Raw genomic sequence first — 15,360 nt, forward strand, 5'->3', positions numbered from 1 at the left:
GTGATAATTAAACCAAGAATAATAAAAACATTCTTGGGGGCAAAAGTTCAATATTGTTCTTTGACGACGGTCTTATTTGTAAATATATAATATATATATATACATAGCTTCAACTCGGCATTATGTTATTTTTGTAAAAGTATATATTGCTTTATTCAGTTTATTTCCTAGAATATGGATACCATTAAAACGACTGGAAATAATGAAAAAACAGTACCGGAAGGTTTAATTATACTCGATCTAAAACTTTTTAACTTGATAACTTAACAATTTACACGATTTCATATACCTAAGAATTCTGTGCACTCAAAACGCACTTGGGTACTTTAAGCTTTGTGCTTTATTTTTAATACTTTTTCCATGGCACTTATTTTCCATGTACTTTATTTACACCGATATTTTTTCACCAAAATCCTTTTACCCCTAACACATCGTCTTATATGTATATACATACCACTCATATATGTATCCCTATCGATCCGTATATTATGATTATATCTCTTATACAACAACCTGAATCAAATCCATAAGAGTATATGGCGGACGTTCCACTCACATTGTTATGTAGTATAGCACTTGCAGCTGGCAAAAAAAATAACAATAGAAAATAAGTCGGCAATTTACAATATTAACGTTGTGTAAGTATATGTTATTTGACTTTCTTGTTTTGTTTTACAGCTAGTGGTCACTGGGAAATATAAAATTCGATCGATCTGCCTCTATTGTAGCTTATGCCTACAGTTTAGTAATAATGATACGAGAACAAATAAACTGCATGAATAACTAAATTGTAACATCTCGTGACCTGGTATATTGGTATAAGCGACTTTTATAGTGTGTCAAAAAATAACCTGACTTAATGTTTCCAATACAATAACAGCGATGTATTTAGACGACCTATATTAAATAATAGTAAAATTATTTTTCCAGTTGTAAAATCAATGGCACTAAGTCCTTCTAAAGTTAATTCAGAAACTATTGAAGCTCACAAAAAAAAAGTAAATATTTAACTGTTTAAATGTAAGCTGTATTCGTAGAAATTTAAGGAGTGAAATTAAATCAATAATTTTTACCACAAATTAAATATTATGGTTTTCGAAACAAAATACAAAATAACTTATAAGACGTTTTAAAATCAAGTTTTAAAACCACGCTTATGGTCTGTGTACTCCAAAATATTTCAGAGATCATTCATGCGAATGCGCATTGTTTTATTTGCACGCTAATACAATCAGTGGGAATTGTGATACCTTTTATAATTGACGAATAAAGTAATTTTTATTTTTTGATATTTATTAATTATACATATTTAGTATGTAGTGTAGAAAGATAGAACAGTAATTCAAAAACAAGAAAAGTAAACAATCAGCTCTGAATACAAACGGAATATAAGATTAAGTATAAAATGATCGCTTATAGTAGGAGAAGAGACGACACCGAGAGATAAGGATTTTATGAATGAGTTTAGAAAATTATTTTGAAAAAACAAGTAAAAGGAAACTCTAAAAATATTATAAATAAAAATATAATATAATTAATACACTATGCACGATAACACCAAACGTCCATTAACATGTGTTATATTTTAATAATTTGTGTCAAGTTAAACCTATGTAAACATCATAATTATAATAATAAAAGCATATTTTATACTATAACAATGTGAAAATATAATTTTTTTTAAAGTTCATTACGTTTAAATTGTTGAAAATTATGAAATATTTGGTCTTGCAGTCATGTTGTTATATAAAACAATCATACTCCAAAAATGTTTTTTTAGGAAAAAAAATTATCAGCAAATCCACGAATATAAAACAAGACAGTCTGAATTTCTGTTTATATAAATTGTCTATTAAACTATATTTTATTTCCATAAATAATGGATCAGTGGAAATTATTATGAGCGTATTCCAGCTGATAATACACTCACGATATTGAAAACGATAGCGAATCCAACGCGTTAACCTAATTTGACCAAACTTATTCGACTGCGAGAAGATTAGAATGAAAATAAAAAAACATTTCATTAGATGAGTGAGTTAACAAAACGCTCATTAAGAACGGGCTATGTGTGTATTTAATATTCGAATTAAAACGAACGGCGTTGGACCTTATTCGGCGTACCTCGTCGGTCGTTGGGACACCCGGACAATACTTGTTTTATCCGTAGTACGTGTGTATATGCATATAATACAGCTGTGTGCAAAGTTCCCGGGGATCGTGTTTACAGATGGAATTTTTCACCCGTGTGCAGTGGTAATTTACCACCCAGGGGCGTATTTAGAGTGACTGGGAGCGTGGGTGAAAGGAGCTGCAACGCCGAGTGTATAGAAGAACTGTTAAAACGATTTTCTACACCCCGAACTAGACTAATATATCAAAAACCCTTCCGTTCCGTTCCCTTCTTAACGAATAAGTATATATATATATATATATATATATATATCATTATATTTTTATAATTCATGGAAAATCAATAATCAATTTTATGTAAAATAATAATTTTGCAATACTTATAATTAATAAATAAAAATTTATATTTTTAATGAATTCACATGAGCATTTAAGCGTTCCACTATTAAGCTTAAATATCTATATAGTTTATGCAACGTTAGTTAATGCATCCTTATCGTCTCGTCAAATGCTGCAGTTATGTCTTGTCTCATAACTTTTAGGTCGACCGTATCCCAATATTTTATAATTATTTATGTCTTACATTACAATGTTCTTGATAGGCTATTTAATCTAAATGGGACATAAAATATAATACTATATATATATATATATATATATATATATATATATATCAAATCGATAAGAAATAATTTATTCATGTTCTCCCCCGTAGTAATTATCTACACATATTTTACTTTCTCGCCAATTCTTTTAATAATTCCATCTCATAACCATTATGTTACACATAATATAATCCCAATGACCGTTCTTAATCAATTGTTACCAAACACAGGACACTTTAATATTTAATACTATCATAAACGTTATTTTAATTATTAAATTTGGTGGTTCTGAAGAAAAACGCGCATTTTACTCAATAAAACCCAACTACTGAATAATATGTTGGCTACCTTTGAAATGTACTTACTAAATATTTATATTTTTCCACAAAATGTAACATGAAAATAACAAATTTAAAATGTAATTTTAAAAAACTCACTTCCCATTTTTATTCGAGTTAATTATTTTTAAAGTCAAACGAGTATTTAATTACACTTATTTAAGTAACAATATAACTAATATTAACTTTCATTGTTGATAATTACTGAATTTAATTTTTCATTTTTTTATTAGAGTAAAAAATGTTTAAATCTCTGATAGTAAAATATAAAAATAAATTTCTTTTAAGAACAATATATTTTCAAATATGAATTTAAATATTATAATCTAGAAATATTAATAAATAATAATTAAATATATTGATTAAAAAAAAAAAAAATCAAAATGGCCTAAATGAAAATATTTTATTTCTTCTGCTACAAGTGGAATTCTAACTTAAAAATTATTCATAGGGAGAAAAAATACTTGAATAAAACTATGTTGGCCTACTCGTAGAGGAACGCTAAAAAACACTGTAGTAAGGATGAAATAAAATAAAAAAATGGTTCTAAGGTAATCGATGTAGTATATTATATACGCTTCGTGTTTACAGCTTCACGTAGTGGATCTACTGCATACACAAAAATAGGACTTGATAATCTAAACAGTTACATTATTTACAATATTTATTTGTAGTTATTCAAATGAACATCATTAATTCACATGCATGGTATTTTCTGTAATATTTATTGCTAGAAGATTCATTAGTCTTTTATGGTCGAGCTTCTGTACCAAGAAATGTCATATCTGTGTATTATAATGTATTATATTTCCATAATATATGTTCCATTTCATTACTCGAATGTATTACCGAAATAAAAATTGCGTAGTTTTAATGTATTAACAATACATGAACCTAATGGTTTATGTATTGTAAATAAATTTGAAAAATTAAAAGTCAAAATGAATAATTTAGCGAGTTATAGGACAGTTAAAAGAAAGCTCGAATATCTTTAGAAACTGTTGAACCCTTTGCGAATTTCATTACTTTAAGAATAGAATTGGTACAATTAGGTAATACCAGCTTCTGATATATTATCCTAGACAGTAATTTATATTTCACATCAATAAAACTTGGCTCTTATTTTAATAATAATTTAACCGTCAGATGAAGTATTGACAACATTAAAATATTAACTTGTTTTGATTTTCGAATATTACATTACTCAATATAATATTAGATTAATATGAATATGTATATATTTTAAACGAAACTTCGAAATCACAAGATAATTATATAATGTTTTAAATAAAACTTTTAAAAGAAAGTACAGTAAAAATCAATTACTAATCAGCAAAAAAATAATTTATTTTTTTTCTAAAAGCTCATAAGTGTACTAAATACTATGTGCCAAGGTCAGCAATTACTTTATACTGTACAATGTTTTATTTTTTAATATATATGCTAATATAACTATATACTTTATATGTATTTCAATTTTTCTTGGATAAATATAAAATAAACAATGGTATCAAAAATTTAACAATGAAATAAATAATAAATATGTACTTTTTAATAAATGTAAGTCTGTCATGATAACATAAAGAGAAATACTATCAAAAAGGAAATAATGATGTACAGCAAAATACGACAATATTGACATAATTTGTTTCATTCAAAATTTCTGATCGGATATGAATTGTAAATATTAAATGTAAATATGATTAGTAAATATGAATAGTAAATTCACAATAGTAAATAAATGAAAGTATCGAATAAAGGCAGTTTTGTTTGTTGAATTATGTATATGAATATGAATATTGAAAAAAACAGAAATTAATACCCAGTACTGTGAGTTGTTTGGATGAATAAATTTATTTGATGACAAGATCGCAATATATTGTGCAGACTAAACTTTTGATATTTTTGAACACTTGGAACACATACGTACATTATTTGCATAATAAAATTAATAATATTATAAAAACATTTTTGAAAAAAAAACCCAAATTTGTAAAATAAAAAAGGCCGAGGTAAGGATTTAGGAAAAATCGTAAATTGCAAGTGCCTATAATCATCACAAATTTCATTAAAATATTTCGGAAATTATGAAATTTCATGAAAACTACAATGAACAAATATTCAAGAATTTGCATTTAATATTTCTAGAATTACAGTCAAATAATAAATATCGTGTATAGTCAAAATTCGTTGCCATTCCAGATTTTATCAAAATTTCATTTTTTCAAGCTTAAAAGCTATTTTACAACTGTTCGGTACATTTTTTTTTAATTCTAACTTATTGTAGTATAATCTATACTAAAAAATATCTTATAATAAATCTTATTTTTGTAATCTTATAAAAATACTTTATCCAATTCTGATCTTATAACCTAACCTTAAATATAAAAATGTAATGTCTTATAAAGTACAAAAATATATTGGATTTTTCTGATATTTGTTGTTTTATCAAAATTTAATATGCAAACATTTTTTTATATATATATTTGATTTCAATTATTTTTTCATTAACCAGTCAGAAATATATTCGTATATGAAGACATTTTTAATATATTTTCAAGATTTTTTATCAAACTGAAATAATTTTACTGGCATTTTACATTAATACATTTAAAATTCATCCACTTACAGCGAACAATGTTATAAATATTCAGTAAAAATTTCAAATCTCTACGGCTATAACTTTGCAATTAAAACGAAAATTCGATTTTGTCAAAATCTGATAAATTGTACATTTTATAATTTTTTTCAGTTTCTCACAATTATTATAAATCTACTGAAGATAATAATAAATCTATTGAAGATAACAATAAAACTATTTAGAAATACACGCAATTATTATAATGATCGGAGCAATGCTTCTGATGGAAATCGTGTACACAGATACAACAAAAAAAGTAACTCATTATGGTAAAACTAATATATTCCATTCCACAATTTAAAAGTTTTTTTGAAATATTTGTGAAATTTTTCTAATAATAAATTTATAAGATAAGATATGATCGATCATTTCAATAGCAAAATTATTATAAGTAGAGTATGGATTTTAAAGCAATAAAAAACTAAAGAAAAGCACTAAAAAAAGCAATAAAGCTGTATAAATCTTCCAAAAAAGCTTAAAAAAACCATTAAAAATGGGTAAATAAAAAAAAGTTAATAATCTTCGGCGTATTGAAAATTACTATACGGTTTTACAATCAAATCTAAACTATAATTCTGAGTAGATAATTTCCAGAGCAAGAGCATATTTTTGTGTTTATTGTCGTTTCCAGATAAATTAATCTACCATACGGTACGTGACAAACTGGGAAAAGGTTATCAAGGAACGATTGAACAAGATTTGGAACATAGCATATAATATGAAAATAAATACTAACTTCCAAATACATTTATTTAGACCACATTTTGAAAAAATATAACTAAAAAGCAAAAAAATAGTTTCTAAAAAAAACATTAACATACAAAAAACTGAAAGAAGCAAAAAAAAATGTCGTGCATTTTATTCTAAGTAGTATAAATCGAATTTAGAGCTGGCGTAGCTTCATTTTAGAGCAATGGAAAAAAAAGCAAATTCCTTCAAAATCCGTACTCTAATAATAAGTATTGCCGAAAAACGAAAAAATCCGCGTACCTATCAGTATATTATATTCCGCCCACAGACAGGATTTAAACCTAGCATGTACCTCTGCAATGGATAAATGTACTTCGAGACACCCCTTAACCTCTTCATCAGTTACAACGGTAGAATGAAATATATATTCCAAGACTATTTTATTATACCACGATTATCGTTTACCTATAAGTATATTTAAGTGTAGCCACGAGGGCAACTTTCTTCTGCATGTCGATGGATTACCACGAATGAAAATAATTATTATTATTATTATTAATTACTACTTTGTCAACAATATTTTTGAATTGATTAATGAATTAATTATACATCTTAAAACTTAGTAGCCAGATTTCACGTCGGAAAATGATGTGTTAAATGTATTATATAACTTTCCGTGTATAATGTTGTAATTCGAAGAACGTTAGCAGGTATCAAATGTACGAGAAACCTTAAAACCAATTCGTGCTAACTCGAACCAAAGACATTAGTTTACATTTATGTTATTAAGTTTACACGTACGTTTCAGTATAACATAATTTGAATATGCCATTGTTTTCGAGGTACCTTTTTGTACATTTTGCCATATACATAATAATTAGATAATACATTACACAATATAATGTTATCAACATTTCAAAAAAACCTTAGAAAAAAAGGAACTTTCAAATATCTATTAACTACTCAAAAATAGTTTACATATTTTGAAAATTATACCATCTATATCTAGTGATATAATAATCATTTAGTGAAAATGTGAAGTTATTATAGGTAATAATAAAAAAAATGTAATTTTGTCAAAAACCAGTATACCGCACCTTTTACCATTTTCGTAATTATTCAGAAAATTGTTGAGAAATTCATTTCTATCAAAGTATTAACTGAAAAGTAAACATTTTATATTTTATATTTCTTATTTTATGATGATTGAAGCAATCCTTCAAATCAAAATCGTACATACGAACAAAAAAAAAAAATATGCACGCACATCATGGTAAAATCAATACATTCTTCGTTTCACACAGAATCGAATATTAATAAAATTTTCGATTATTTATATATTTTTTAAGCATATTATATACAAATATAGGTTGGTAAAAAAAGAACGAATATGCCCTAAAAGTAAAACCCCTAAGGTGTGCAATGTCCATTTAAATGCAAAACGAAATTGCAAAACTAAATTTGTCTTATAATATAAAATTTAATAATTATTTCTCGCTCTACAATTTGAGCGGTCATGTAAAATAAACATACAAACGCTACGAGCAGAGTTGACAATTATCTAGACAACAATGTTAAACATCAATCTATCTAGCTTAGATAAACAATTTAGTTATATACTGTTTATTTATCTAGATATTTTTATTTATGAATTATATCTAATTAATATTTTGAGTGCTTCGGGGACACGGGAATTTTTTCACGTATCACAGTTAAAATTAATATGATTGAAAAAGTACCCATACGTTTTTTTTAATTTCGACGAACAATTATGCCCTGTTGAGTATTGACCAAATGTAGCTATTATTTAGTGAATATATATATATATATATATATATATATATATATATATATCGCTGGGCTTTACCAAGAACAAACATATATAATAACGACAATCAAGTCCGGATTAAGAGGGGACAGAGAGGGCCATGGCTTGGGCCCACAATGGATATCAATCGGATTAAATCGGATTATTTTTTTTGTTAAATCAAAATCAGAAATATTTGGATAAAATATATTAACGTTTCCTATAGGCTATGTATGAGTATGTCGATAATGGATAATATGTTATTATTATGCTACCATAATATCGACAGTATCGTCTGTTTTTTGGCAGGATGATAATGGTAAGGAGGAATTTAAAGGAATACTCGAGTATATTGAATATCGTCGATTACGATAATGAATTTACGGCAGTTGAAATACTCGTATTATTACTAGGTATATAAGATATAAAGCTATTTATGATTATAGAACATATATCTACCTATTAAGTTATTATTAGGGCTAAGATTTATATGCAATAAAAAATTATATAATATGCATTTTATTTACCAAAATATGTAAAAACAAATTTTTATTATTTTTAGAATTATTAATTATCATAACTTGTTATTATTACATTATATATTAGTTTATATAATATATTTTATAAGTCGTACTAATGAAATTAAATACTTCTGTACTGTCTCACAATATAATTTCTAGATACCTGCATAGGCCAGGCCCTTAAAATTTAAATCCAGGCCTTATGTGTCAGCAGAAATTCGGACCGGGCCGGGACTAACATTTTTGGCCCGTGCAGACTTCTAATAAGTACGTCATCAAATAACGCATGAATAATTACATCGATCAATACAAAGATAAGATTATATGTGCATGTAGTATATTTACGACGAATCAAAAAATAAACGTTCATTAAATAAATACCATTTGAAATTAGCCATATAATAAAAACTTGAAAATTTAAGTTTAAAAATTAACAGAATTAACAAGATTCTCAACAATCTATAAATATGAAATTATAAACATTATGTTCAAAACATACAAAAATATTCAAAAAGAAAATGGTTCTATTTAATCGAAAATAAGCCATGTCTTGGATATTCTGAAAACCAATCAATTTGGAATTAAGGAAGAATCATGAAAATGCATATAAATTCTAGCCCTAGTTATTACTTATTAATATAGGCCCCTAAAATTATTTGGCCTCGGGCCTTAATCCGGGCTTGACGACAATCAAAGCTTCTTGGGTAAAGGATTATAATTAACAATAATTGTCATCGTCATCTACTCTTTCTTGTCAAAAACTGTTAACATTTTCTTGAAAATAAATCCTTCGATCCACACCGAGCAGTTTTCTTTTCGTTAATTTTATATTAATAAATTGTAAGACATTGTGACGCGCTAAACGGCCGAACGGGTAAACCCATTGCTCATCCACCACCAATAACCGCTCACTAGTGTTTTTCCCGCACGATCGGTTTTACCACCGAAAACGTCAACGCTTAAATTAGATTCAGAAATAAATATATAGTATCAAATTTTTACCCACTCATTTTTATTCAATTTCAAATCAAGACACATTTTATAAGCCTCAAACAAGTATAAAATGTTTTATTCCTGTTATGTTTTATTATTTTTTCTGTTCATTTTGACAATTTAACATTAAATTATTGTTTTTTTTTTTTTTTAATATATCTTCTTTTTATCTAGATGAATTACGATTATCTTTTATAAAGATAATTTTAGTTGAGCTCATTTTTGTTTTTATCTAAATGGATTTCTGGTATACTATCTTTATTTTTATCTAGATAAAAAAATATTTATCTGGCTACGAGACCTTTACCGTAGTGTCACCGTTAAGTGTTAAGTGTTACTGATTAAGTTCGAGCACGAAGCGATCGAAACCATTTCTGGAGAGTTCGTCCGAAATTATTCAATATCCGGCCAACAAACCGATGGATAATTTTTATCGCACCGAACGATGCATCCTAAACGCGTATTGCTGTTGCTGTTGCGGTCGCGTTATAATGTGCAGAAAACGAAAACTCTTCGTACGAGAAAAAAAAAATGCCTGAAACGCACGGCCGTTGGTACCGAGTGGAGGCGCGTGTGCGATGGCGGTGCGAGTTAATTTTTGAACGGTCCGTGTCATGAAGAACGCCACGGAACAATACGTAAAAAAGGACGTGATCGTGTATAAGTAGAACGATTCGGAACAAACTGGGGAGGGGGAGACTTACGGGATAACGGTGGAATTCAGGCCGTCAAGAGCAGACGAAATCGATTAATCGGTTGTCGCGGGCACGCGGGGGGCGCGCGTTTCGGCGAACCCGGTACCAAGCCGACCGCGGTGGTGCGATCCCTTCGGAATGCGCGGTCGCCCGGAATCGATCTCGACGTGGGCGCGGGCGAGAAGCCCTGCGAAGGGCCCGCAAGGTTTACCGGCGCGCGTTCGTCTTCCGAGACGACTTGCACACCCGGAACGGCGAGCGGGACCGCGTGCGCGTTTCGTCGACGCCGATCGCTTTTGCCGAGCGATTGAACGATGGCCGGCGGGACACGGTTGTTCTCGTTGCGGCACACGGAAAGAACGCCTGCCGCAAATGGCCCGTTTCGCGCGCAACGGTTTCGTCCCACGTACGATTGGATGTCGTACGGATGTTGTTTTCACGCCCGACGGGTTTCCCCCGTGAATCCGTCTGCACGTTTATGATTGGCCCATTCGCTTTCGGCGTGAGTCGGAATCGCACTACTGCTGTGTTGATTCCGTAACGTCCCGTGAAATTACGGCGTACGTTTCATAGAAAATTATCGTAATCCGTTTCCGGTTCGACGAAAACTTCTTCCCAGGCCTTTCTCGTTCCATTTCCGTTTTCACGAAGTTCCAGACACTTGTCCCGCAAACCAGGTCCACTCGCTCCCACTTCGGAAATCAACAATCCTGCGTCAATACCGCCGGTCGTAATGACACGATGACGTGTAATAATTATGAAATTCAAGACATTCGATTGGATTGTAATCATTTTCGTCTTAAAATCAAGAAACGATAATTGTCGTTACGGTATCGCCATGGTCAATTATGATAGTACACAGTCCGGTACGGACGTCTGGGGAAGCAGCAATAGTAAGCAGCCCAAGGAAACCCTACGGAACGGGTTTTCCCGTGATTCCCCGGGTGGTCCTAACACCGTCGTCGATCCGCACGAAAAAAAATATTTATGAATAATAGTTAATTCTGACGTTCAGTACGGATAGATACCGGCTGTATGATTCTCCGGGACCTACTTGCGGTTGAATGTTTTTAAAATATTAAAACACTGTACGTATATGTTTAGATAACTTTCCATGTGGGATAGATGATTTCTGTTTTAATCTTAAATACTCTTAAATAAAACAAAATTGTCCACTTTAAATGATCCGATAAATAAAACCTCGTTATTGTGAATATTATACACCGTTAATGAGATTAAACACTATGTTAAAGTCTGACGTACAAACGTTGTAATCATATTCCAACAAATATTTTTTTAATACAGACTTGATAAAATATGTACCAACATCGTAGTTTTCGCTGCATAGAAATATCATATTATTATTATTAATTATGATTCGTGTATATGTCGTGTCATTACAGAATTATTAATTAATTAAAATGTATTATTATTTTATACATTTGATAAAATAAGATTCTGTTAAGTTTTTTGTAATCATAATGTAAATGCATTATTGTAATATTTAATACATTAATAAATAAAAGAATATAAGCCTACATGATATAATAATATTTGATTTGGAAAATGATAATTATTTTTATTTAAAAAGTGTTCAGACGACAAATTCAAATCGACTCTCACGCATACTACGACAAATGTATTTTTGATTTTCGTTGAAACCGAAATCAATATCATGTTCATTCTTAAATCAAGGTTTGGAACTATTTTTTCTTCTTATAACGCGAATCAATTAACGTATTATGTTTTTAGTACTCGATCACTATTTTGATTTTAGCGAGAGAACGGTCGAAAACACGAATTTTTAACTCTATATAATTTGGAAACCTTTTAAACTGATAAATCAATAATGAAAAATGCGATTTCATCATCAATAATCGTTATTATAGTTATGCAAATTTAATTGAACATTTCACTCACGCTGAATCCTAAATGCTTACGAATGCAAGTTACGATGTGTCAATACATCAACAATTTTTTTTTCATTTGTAAATAAGTACTTCTCTCAGAATCTAAAACTATAAGATACATTGTAAAAAGAAATTAATCAAGTGATAAAATATTCTCTTTCATAACTAATTTACTAAAAAAAAAAAAAAAACAACGTACGCTAAAATGATTTTCTACCTAAAATACAAAAATAGGATTTAGATTTCGCTTTCGTAATCCAGCGTCGTTTTGGTTTTTTTTTATTAAATTGTGTACATAATGTGTTGATTTAAATGTTGAGTTTCCCCTTCAACGATTTGTGCACTATAGTAACTACAGTTCAAGAGCTAATAAAATGTATCCAGACGTAGCCCATACTCACGATGAACCTATGGAATTGTTTTACTAAAGAGACATATTGAACCCTAAAAACGACCAAGCAGTGGTTATTAAGTAGCTACGCTTCTGTTATCATTTGAATGTGAATAAATGGCTTACAGTTAAATGAACTCTGTGGTAAGTACAGACGACGCTGTTCGTTACCCAATAGAATTCTTGAAAACTTTAACTTTAAGCCAATCTGGTTTTCCATGCCGTTGGTTATTGTTGCGTATGTCGGGGAAAGGGAAAGCATCCATAATGCGACTTATAAATGTAAAATTATCTAAAGTTTATAACGGCACGGGGCTACAAGTTGATTAATTACAACTTTCGACATAGCGTTTTTTTTTTTTTTTTTAATCTCGTTTGCGTTCATACGACTGAACCCTGGCTAAACGTTTGCTAAACGCTAACTCTGCGCTAGGTAATGAAATTTAGTTTCGTCTATACATTTGATAATGCATTAATTCAGATACGCGTCGAACATTTCAAATAGAGTGTCTCGATAGATCGCACAAAATACAAATGTCACATTGTTCAATCATGCAGACGTCACAAGCTTACAGCTCACGGTAGCTAATGACCAGTAACATTTTCTCATGGAGACACGGACACGAATGGTATGTAATAAATCGCGTTTATTCGGTCGTAATCGAAACGCAATAAACACTTCGGTTAGCTGCTGGGTGCTATCAGTCACCGTGAATGAATACGAATACGATACCGCGCGGATTTTTTTTTTTTTATATAAACGTACAGCCTGATTTCGCAAACGAGACTACAGTCGGGTCGCGACAGCACGATAAACTTGACAACTCGAACTTTTTAGGCATTTATTTCCCTCGATATATTCTCGGTAACGCTATCATTGGTTTCGTTAACTCGAATAGAATAATCGTTATTGTCCAGAGCTTTTTTCGCGCATTCGTTAGGTCAACATTTGTTATAATGTACAACATGTATATTATACGTCCATTGTCCCCATGACACTATGGTTTTATTAATAAAATATTGATAATTCTGATAAAGCGGACACATGGGATACGATGTTATTACGTTTTCACAAACTGAACGAATTAATTTCGAATAATTTTGCAATAAATAAAAAAAAAAGTTTAAAAATTAATATACAAATTAATGCGAATAAAAATTATTGTTTCATATCACTTTTTTACATACCTCGGCAGTGACGGTTATACATGATGTTCAAGGGGATGGGAGTGAAAATAAAACCAACCCTTCCCCACCCCATACCATTTTTATATATATATTATAAACGTATAATATAAAATATACATACGGATTATAGGGTATAAATGTATAATATTTATATATTAATAATATTAACACTAACATTAATATACTGAAAAAAAGATAAAAATGTATCTTATAATAAAAGCATATACCTAAGTATTTTTTTTTTTTCATTAGCAAAGCGTATCATAACATAATATTATCTATATTAACATTTATGTCTCTATGGATATGTAGCTATCCCATTTAATCAGACTTCGCTAGTAGTTGACTTCAATCATGTCTTCATTCTAAGTGAATAAAGCAAATCACATGCTTAGTAGCAATACATAGCATTGAATAATGTTAAATAAAAAAATATTAATCAAGGAATTACTCAAAAGCAGAGCTTGAAACCTCTCCCGGAAAATGGGTTAACGGGTTTAGGAAACCCGGAAATTTTTTCGGAACCAGTTGCCGGTCTTCGTGGTTTTTAGAAATAGTGGTAATTGATAATCGGTAACCGGTTACCAAAATAATTATAACAAATGGGATTACTGGTTGTCTGTTTGGAAGCAGTTTTAAATCATTAAACTTACCGGTGATCACTTTTAAACCTTGTTTTCGTTTTTTTTCAACAGTCGATTTAAACTTAAATCTTAAGTACCTACTCTTAACAAACCATTTATGCATAATGTTGTGGTGTGACTGTAGGTAAAAAGAGTCATAAAACAAAAATAAAATACTACATAGCTACATAAGTAGTATACGTATATCTTATTTTTCTTTAAGATACATAAATAATTTAAAATTATTAACAAAAAAATGAATCTGTGTATTCCATAGTGTATTACTCTATAATGTGTACTTGTAAAAATATTAAATATTAAACTTAGAAAACATATTTAATTTCCATACCTATCTTATTTGCTATTATAATCATAATTTCATTGAACAAATCAGATAATGATGATCTTAAGTCATTACGTATAAACTTGAGATCAGAAAATTAACATTCTACAGTTACCTATAACAGTTCAATCTTAAATAATTTAATAATATTTAGTTAAATGAGTACAGCTAAATTTCTACTAATAATTACTACATTTATTTACAAGGTAACGTTAAAATGGTTTTAAATCCACAGATATTTGTTTTATTTTTTCTGGTAAGTTATAAAATTGAAATTAAAATTTACTAACCAATCGATTGGCTCAATTCAATAATTTATAATTTATTTACTTTTTGAACAATAATTGTTTTTGCCTTGGTATATTTAATAACATATATTTGGTAGTATATCATACATAGGTAAGTTATAAATGCATAATATTACATATCATATGTGTCAGCTATTAGAATAATCTGTATACCGAGAATCTACCCGCATTGTT

Source organism: Sipha flava, unplaced genomic scaffold (assembly GCF_003268045.1).
Source record: "Sipha flava isolate LNK unplaced genomic scaffold, YSA_version1 103_pilon_pilon, whole genome shotgun sequence".
In the NCBI taxonomy this organism is placed as follows: domain Eukaryota; kingdom Metazoa; phylum Arthropoda; class Insecta; order Hemiptera; family Aphididae; genus Sipha; species Sipha flava.